Source organism: Ruditapes philippinarum, unplaced genomic scaffold, assembly GCF_026571515.1.
Source record: "Ruditapes philippinarum isolate M1 unplaced genomic scaffold, ASM2657151v2 ctg6381_1_1_1_1, whole genome shotgun sequence".
Lineage (NCBI taxonomy): Eukaryota > Metazoa > Mollusca > Bivalvia > Venerida > Veneridae > Ruditapes > Ruditapes philippinarum.
In genome coordinates, this window is record NW_026863363.1 from 58,113 (window position 1) to 66,700 (window position 8,588).

The window sequence follows — 8,588 nt, forward strand, 5'->3', positions numbered from 1 at the left end:
CGTCATGATAAGATGATGTCAACATTTGGGGAGCATGTCGTAACGCGGGAAAACTGTGACATGAGTATAAGCCACTAAGAAAATTGAAAGAAATTTGCATTGTATGTAAGATCAAATCTTATTTCATTTGTTAACACAAGCTACGGTTTTTTTTACATGGAATGTTTACTCTGAAAATATAAAAAGAATATCATGCACGTGTTTGCTATCGACAAAGCCTCCCCATTTTTTTCTTAGCCTTGCCTGATAAATTTTATTGTGTAAGGCACTTGTTTGGTATTATATCAATGATGTTTTAATCATAATCTGCGTTTCTCGTTTAAATACTTTTAAATGATACAGAAATCTTTCAATAACATATCAAGGTTATTTTGCACGCAATAATTTGTAAGTTTTCAGCCATAGTCATTTTGATAGGAAATTGTCCCAAATGATTTAAAAAAATCAGTTGTAATAGAGCATTAAAATTCTAATATTAAAACAGTTTTGCAGTTAAATATCTTTAAAATATTAGAAGGTTCTATTCCTTTCGTTTCAAAATGCATTGCTAATAGGTATGATAAAGCTTGGGATGACAGATAAAGCGACTTTCATCAGATATGCAGTTGATCAACAAAACCATGATAATGCTCGATCTTAATTACATGCAATACAAACAAATATCCTTTATTTTGTGGTAGCTGTTAGATGATGTACTGATATAATATGATCATAAACAATTTTATTTCGCAAAGCAATGTGTAAAATAAATTCTTTACATTAAAATTGCGAACAATTCAACAAGTTCAATTAACACTTCCGACGAAAACTTAACCACCACTACATAGGTGTCTTTTTCATACATCTGGTGGTAAAAATGAGTTTTTTGTGTTTCTATGTTGTTTTGATTTTGTCGACATAATTTGCTCACGATTTCAGTAAATAGGGCCACATGATATTTACTCTCTTGCATTAAAGTGTTGCATGAGCTATTTTGTCTGTCATCATGATGCAACATAACTCTTACAGTTTCTCAAACAAGTGATATATATTCTTCTTGCAAAATTACTAACTACATGAAAGTTTAAGAAGAAATTAGGTAAGGTATGTGGTTTGTCTGACGCCAAATATTATGGACATATAAATGACATTATGTAGCCAAATTTTTAATCACGTGTGTAACCGCCACGAGCCCGGATGATAGCCCCAACCCTTACCCGGCGTCTAATGCGATTTTGAGGTAAAGTTTGCCATTCTTTGTGCAGAGCTTGTTTCAGTTGTTGCATGTTGACTACAGGTGGTTCGTACCAATACCCAGTTAAATTTTCAGTTGCGGTCATTTCAAAATTGAGGTAAAAATTCCGGTTGATGCTATCATCCGGGCACGTGGCGGTTGCACACGGTATTAAAAATTTGCTACATAATGTCATTTTAGGTTACGTTATCGTCAACATTTACCATAAATATCTATCGATAAAAGTTTTGTAAACAACACCATACTTATAAACACTAACATTTTTGGTATAAAACAACACATTTGCTAATGCTTCAATAATTTGGTTAGGAATAAACTACACTTAACAAAAGTTCTAACCGATCACTTTTGATTATTTTTTAACGGGTCAATAGATCTTTATAAAATTTTGCAGAGGTGATTTTTGTGTCATTTTCTACCGATTTGTGGAATGAAAAATAATATAATACGGTTCCATGCACTCACGCGAGAGACTGGGCGCGGTTTACACATTTTGGCACAAAATGTTCGTGCAGAGCGTGGTGAGTATTAAATTTTACATTGCATAAATCCTTGTTAACTTTATAATTGAAAAAACATAAAACATGGCACGAATGTCGATGCAGGATCGTGCTGTAGCAGTTGGAATGTTGAATGCTGGAGTCTCTATCAGACAGGTGAGTGGCTGTTCATAAAAATATTTTTTTTAAAATATCGATAAAGTATTATTCAAATAGAAAATGTTATGATTTTATAATTCTCAATGTGTTCATTCTCTTCGAAATAAAATAAAAGTCGGATCTATTGGTATTATTCTTTTTCATATATAAGCGAAAACTCAGGGTGATCGGTTAGAACTTTTGTTCAGTGTAAACTTATACATGTACAGGTTTCTGATTACTAAATTGGTATTGCTACTTATCAAACTACTATTTCTTAGATTAATAAAATCGTCATCTAATGGCAGTGTTTTTAATCACAACCAATTTAAAATTTCCGGGATGTGCTAACTTTATTTCAAGGTGTATCTATTAACCGACCAGAAATTATAAAATTTTGAAAACGGCGGTAATTGTTTATATTGTGTATGTATTGACATTTAATTAAAATATCAAAATATACATAAAACACACTCTGTAGTAGACCAATGCAAATTGAGAAGATAATTAACAACAATGTTGTTTGACCTTTTATCTGTATGTTCGTATCGACATTTGTATTATAAAAAAACAAGGGGAATATTTTCATTTGGGATCTTTTATAGTACCTTTTGCACATTGCAGATTCACACTTACACTATTTATCGTCCTATTATAAAGCGTTGTGAGACAAAACTACTATAACATCTTGCATATTGCTAAGGACATGGATTATATATATTATGTCTGTGTATAAAAAAAGTTAATCGTAGCAACTGGTTATGATTAAAATAACAATTTTCAATAGGGGATTCATGGTAAAAATAATCATGTCTCAAAAGATACAGTTAAACCTTTTTTATTGAAAATATTCCTTACACCCTATGTATTTTAAATGCACAGGATGATAGGAATTTTCTGATAAATGTTCAAAAATCTTTCAGACAGATAAATATGACCTCATTAGTGTTGATATACATTGAGAGTATTAAATCGAATATTATAATAGATACAAAATGAACGTCCAAAACGGCTAAATTGAAAAAAGTGTCACAGGCTCTGTCTGTTGAGCCTGTTCAGTGACAGTAGTAGTAATTGCAAAATACTGCTCATGCCCCCAAGTGCCGGCTTAAGCGGAATTCAACATTTAAACATGAAAATGGCGAAACCTTGTGTCATTCCACGAAAAGCGGCGAATGGTCGCCATTTAAGAGAATAAATGTACAGAAAACAACCTCCGGATCCTGAGAGAGTCAGAGGCTATGAAGACATACTTAAATTATTCGTAATTAATGTCAGAAAGAATTGTCACACACAGAGTGACATTTTACATATCTAGCTAAACATGTCATTTTATATTAACAAAAGACGATGTTAACCTTCCAATGCGATTCTTGTACTTTAGCATTATTTATAAGTTTGTGTTGCATTGCTTTTAGAATAACAAAGTACGTTGAAATAAATTATTTTAAATGAAGGGAAGGTTTAAAAAATACTTTCACTGCGAAGACAGGTGAACTTGTAGCTAAAGGTTTGATTTTAATGTTTGATGTAAGATTTCAAGCTACCGTTAATGCCTCGTAAAAGGCGACTAAATGGTTTCAATTTCCTTGAGTCTATACATCTCTAAAACCCTGCTGGGGAAGTGGTTTTGATGCATGGTGTTGTTTGGAAGTTTTTAACTCCTGAGTTTAGCCACAATCATCTTGCCTGTTTCGTTTATCGTGCGCCGTAATTCAACCTCACAAGCAATACCAAACTATTAGGTCTTACACCGACTTCACGGCGGCTTCTGATTCTCCTAAAATCGTAATATCAGCCGACGTCGGTATGGTCGCAGTTACAATCGGACCGCAGCACTGAAAGTTTTGCTCATCGGGAAACGAAACGTGCGTACTAAATTATGGTCTTTGTTGCATTTAAGGAGCACCCTTTAAAGGTTTGTCCGACACTACCATATAATTATAGTGCTGTATTTGTCACATACATAACATGTGTATGGCTATAAATCCGTCGAATGAGCGCTTAGTGATTAGCGTATATTTAAAGGAAAATTCATAGCCATATAGTAACATGAACTATTGTCTGATATAACAAAACTACAATCAATTTATGTTTATTCAGCAGTGCACCTATCACATTTTATCAAGAATAAATAAAAACGTATCAGTTTAATCAATTGATTCTGCGTGTCATTGATTTGTTGTGTTTTAAAGTAACTGCCATAAATTTTTTTGACAAATAGTCCCTTTCGAAGTATGATTATACCAGAGATGAGTTTCCTTTTTGAAATACTTTTATTCTATTATTAGAAATTATTGAGGGTATTCAAAAATGTGAAATTTCCTCTTCTTGTTTTGAAAATGTATTTTTCAAATAATCCACAGCAAAATGCATCAGTGCTGCACCAGGGCTTGTGCAATTTACTCATCTAGGGTTACACTGTAAACAGTAAACGCTAAATCAATAAACTAGAATATATACAACTGCTGAATTTTACAGTACCTGAAAATTAAATTGTTATGACCAGTCTTTTTTATAAACGCATATTTCATAATACACGACTTATATTAATTATAATTTAATAATTATTCTGTCTGATCCTTGTGAATAATTAAATTATAACTTCTAACATTGAGGGGCAAACATGTGATGGGTGAGTAAAACCGCCGTTAATATAGTTCCAAACTCCCCGTATAAAATCAATACTATTATTTTACAAATATTTTGATATAAAAGCGTTACCTATAAATATCCATTTACGAAATTGGGACTTTCCGGAAAGGACCACAATCATTTAGATTCTACTCATATTGTAATAAAACTTTCCACAACGTTCTATCATATAAACAATTAGTCATAAACATACAGGTAAACCATGACTTATAGATTTATCCTAAACCATATGTAACTTATTTAATATCTATGTATAATAATTACACATGTGATTAGTAGAAAAACTGAAAAAGAACTATAAAACAAACAAACAAACAAGCAAACAAAAAAAACAACAACAAAATAAAAACAACAAGAAGAAAACAAAACATAACATTAAACAAACAAATAACAACAAACATGGAAGAGCATCGTCTATTATACTTCGTCAACTAAGATTACTACATGAGTATTAATTCATTGAAACATTTCTTCAAGCCTCTATAACTTCAAAAATATCATACAGATTGGCGTTCGTTATGTTTTATGATATATACATGTATAGGGAGCTGATATAAATGGTTAATTAATTTATCTATTCATGCATGGCAGTTCATTTAAAAATATATTTGAAGTATTTGTGTTCGTTGTAAACGATAAGTAAATGGCGTTTTGTTCTTTAAATGTAAAACAAAAATAAATCAAACCTAAAAGTCATTAAAGTCTGATTAGAAATTTCTTTGTTCTAACCATATCACAGCGGTATGATAAATTGTTGATAAGAGCCTTCTTTCTGCGAGAAGTTGATGCAGAATAAGCATTGAAGCTAAATTAAAATTTACTTAGAATTAAGCTGTATTTAGAGATTTGCCGTTTACAAAAATAAGGTAAATTCAAGTTAAATGTTGATGCTGCATATCAAAGACGCCGCCAAATGATGTGAACAGTCACAGACAATTTACAAAATCTGAATTGAAAATCGATCTCTATTACAGTTGAATATGCGAAGCACAAATCATTTTTTTCAACATGTTCTTGTTATGTGTCTGAAAGCCTGAAATATTTGTCTGTTGCGACAATGATTGAAACGTCTGGTCGAAGCAAAATAAATTGGATAACAAGAAAAATTGAAATGATTGGTAAACTTAAAATGAATTCAAGACATGTGCCGAAAATATGTCCATTTAAATATTGGTGCGAATTGCATAATGTTCGTTCGAATGAATTTGAGGACGAACTGTCTTTTATTTTACAAATAGCAAAAATATGTCTGTAATATATAATAATAGTTATGAATAAATTGATATATATTTAATCAATTCTTAGTTACGTATTGTTTTCTTATTTATAAAAGATTAAACTACTTGATTAAACTAAATATTGCATATTCGCCTAGACTCTAGATATAGGACCACTAAACGTAGTAAAAGAGAACAATGGTTAGTCACAGAATCCTTCAAAATAACCTATTGCAAATATTTGTGATGCATTTTAAAATAAACGTACGTTTTTCAATCAGTTAATCTGTTTTATAACTTAAATGTTAATTATTTCAATGAATTACATGTCGAACACGTTTTGCCTGTTTTGCAAAAAATATTTCCGCTGTGTCCGTATCACCAATGAATCTCCGTTGCGTATTTTATGATACCTCTTGTTCCCTGCCCGAATTTGGTTCCCATCATTAGACTAGAACGATCGACTATAGACTGGCTCATTGGCACGTTATTGCTACGCGCCCACAGGCGCGGAGCTATTTGTGTTTACTTTTTATTTTGTCCATGAGCCCGGATTTGATCAATTAATCCCTTCGATTTACAGCTAAAAATAAATCCTCATTCAAGAACTCCTTTCGATTTCTATATTGGTATCCCCAAAGGTTATTCGCAGCATGTCATATTAATGAATGAGAAACGGAAAGCAGTTCTGCTGTACGTGAATTCGAAAGCTATAAATGTTCTGATTTTTGACACTTAGGTTATAAATTTGTTATTTCCCTTTTTTAGTAGTACATGAAATTATAATTTGTTACATTTTGAATTACATTTACACACAGCATATCAAGTATACTATTAGTGATTGAATTTGTCAATATAATGAAGATTATAGGCAAAAGACTTTAATAATTTTGCTTTTGATAATTATTCTTAATTTATATTTATGAAATTAAATGTTTGATAAGAACATGTTGATATATTGGTTGTTTTGAAATAATTAAACTTTAGTATATAATGTTACATTTCATTGGCGTTATTGGTATTTCTTCAAAAATAATTCTTTAAGGGTATGACTGGTGACATGTCCGGGGGTCCGTACTCGACAGCTAAGGCCTTACGAGCGGATGGACCATCATTAAGCATAGGCTATAGAAAGATAGCATCATTGACAACAGAAACATTGATATGCAGTTTGAACATGAAGTGTAATGTTTTTTATGAATTGTTTTAAAGCAATTCAACAAAAACTTATATTGATCTCCCAATAAATCAATTAACAATAGTTTTCTTTTTATATATCACCAATGTCAAATAGCTTTTATAACATGTAACGCGTGTATAACAAACAAAAAAATCCTGAATTTGGTCTTTTTGAAATTTATCCCAATGTGTGTTCTACTTTCAGTATTGAAAGAAACCATTTTTTTTAATTTGACATGAAAAAATGCATGTAATATTACTATATTATTATATTAGTCCCTTTTGTTACTATCTGTATATTTGTTACAATTATAATAATGAAAAAAACAGACTTTGATATTTTTATCATCTTATGTTACTGACTACAGTAGTGACACAAACAGAACACAGTACAGTCACGTCACACAACATTTACAACTCTTGTAAGTCTTGTTTGTATTCAATGGAATTACTTTCTTTACCAGGTAGGAGTCAGTGAAAGCATTTTTTTATATTACATATCTTTCCCCTCTTTTTAATTATGGACAGTGCATTAGATAAGTATAATTATGCAAAAAATGGTTTACAAAACATTCGGAAAAAATCTACAATAGTAGAATAATTTGGTAAGGTATCTGTAATGCGCGCATTTTTTGCGCGGAGCTTCTCAATTGCTGCATTGCAGCATTATTTGTACTTGTTTATTAGGTAGATAAAATTAGATAATTTTAAAAAGAATATGATATTCAAACATGGAACTATCACTTCACTTAAACGTTTATTTTAATCCCTTAAAGCTCTGTGACAACGTTGTACATCAGAAAAGTTATTTTTATTAGAAAATTTGAAAACAATGTGATTTTGTTAAAACAAGAAAAAAATGCACAACATCAAGTCTAACATTTTCCCCATTGCTATATGAGCAATGCATATCTACTAGACGGCGCGTTCGCTATCTTAAATACACACGCTATTAAACCGTATAAACAGGTGCTAATCTTGCTGCACTCCATTATATTTTGAAATGTAAACGATCTTATCGATAAAACATATTTTATCTGCTAGTGGATAAGTGTTTTAAGCAAAAAATGATACAAATCGGAGCATTTAGCAGGTGCACGATGACGAAGTATCACTGTTACCATGATAACTGTGAATGCTATTTTATCGTACACGACGGTGCGGCAATTACGGAAAATATCCTTTTATTTTGTTGATATGTTTTGCAATCAATGTTTATTGGTCAATAAAGGAAGGTCTTTAAAAGCATGGTCAATAAAGGAAGGTCTTTAAAAGCATTAATAATTATGTTGATAGTATTTTGTATCATACATGACAACAAACCAAAAATTAATTCAATCAGGATGTTTATAAGTGTGAGATATATGATTTGATTTATATACATATAGAAGATAGTTGATTGCTCTAGAACACTGATCATAAACGAACCAACACGTGCATATTTAAGTGCAGCTTTCGATATTAATAGCCGTTTGGCCGTTAGGCTGAAAATGTCCCTGTTCAGATAGGACATAGTCAATTCAAGGACATATGTTACGGCCGATCTTTATGTAAAAGGCCCCTTTACACGATTAAAGGGTGTCCGCAAATAAGAGATGGCAGAACGAGCGTGAGGTTGCTACTCCAGAAGACAAACTTAGAAAACAGTGACATAATGATTAAAGT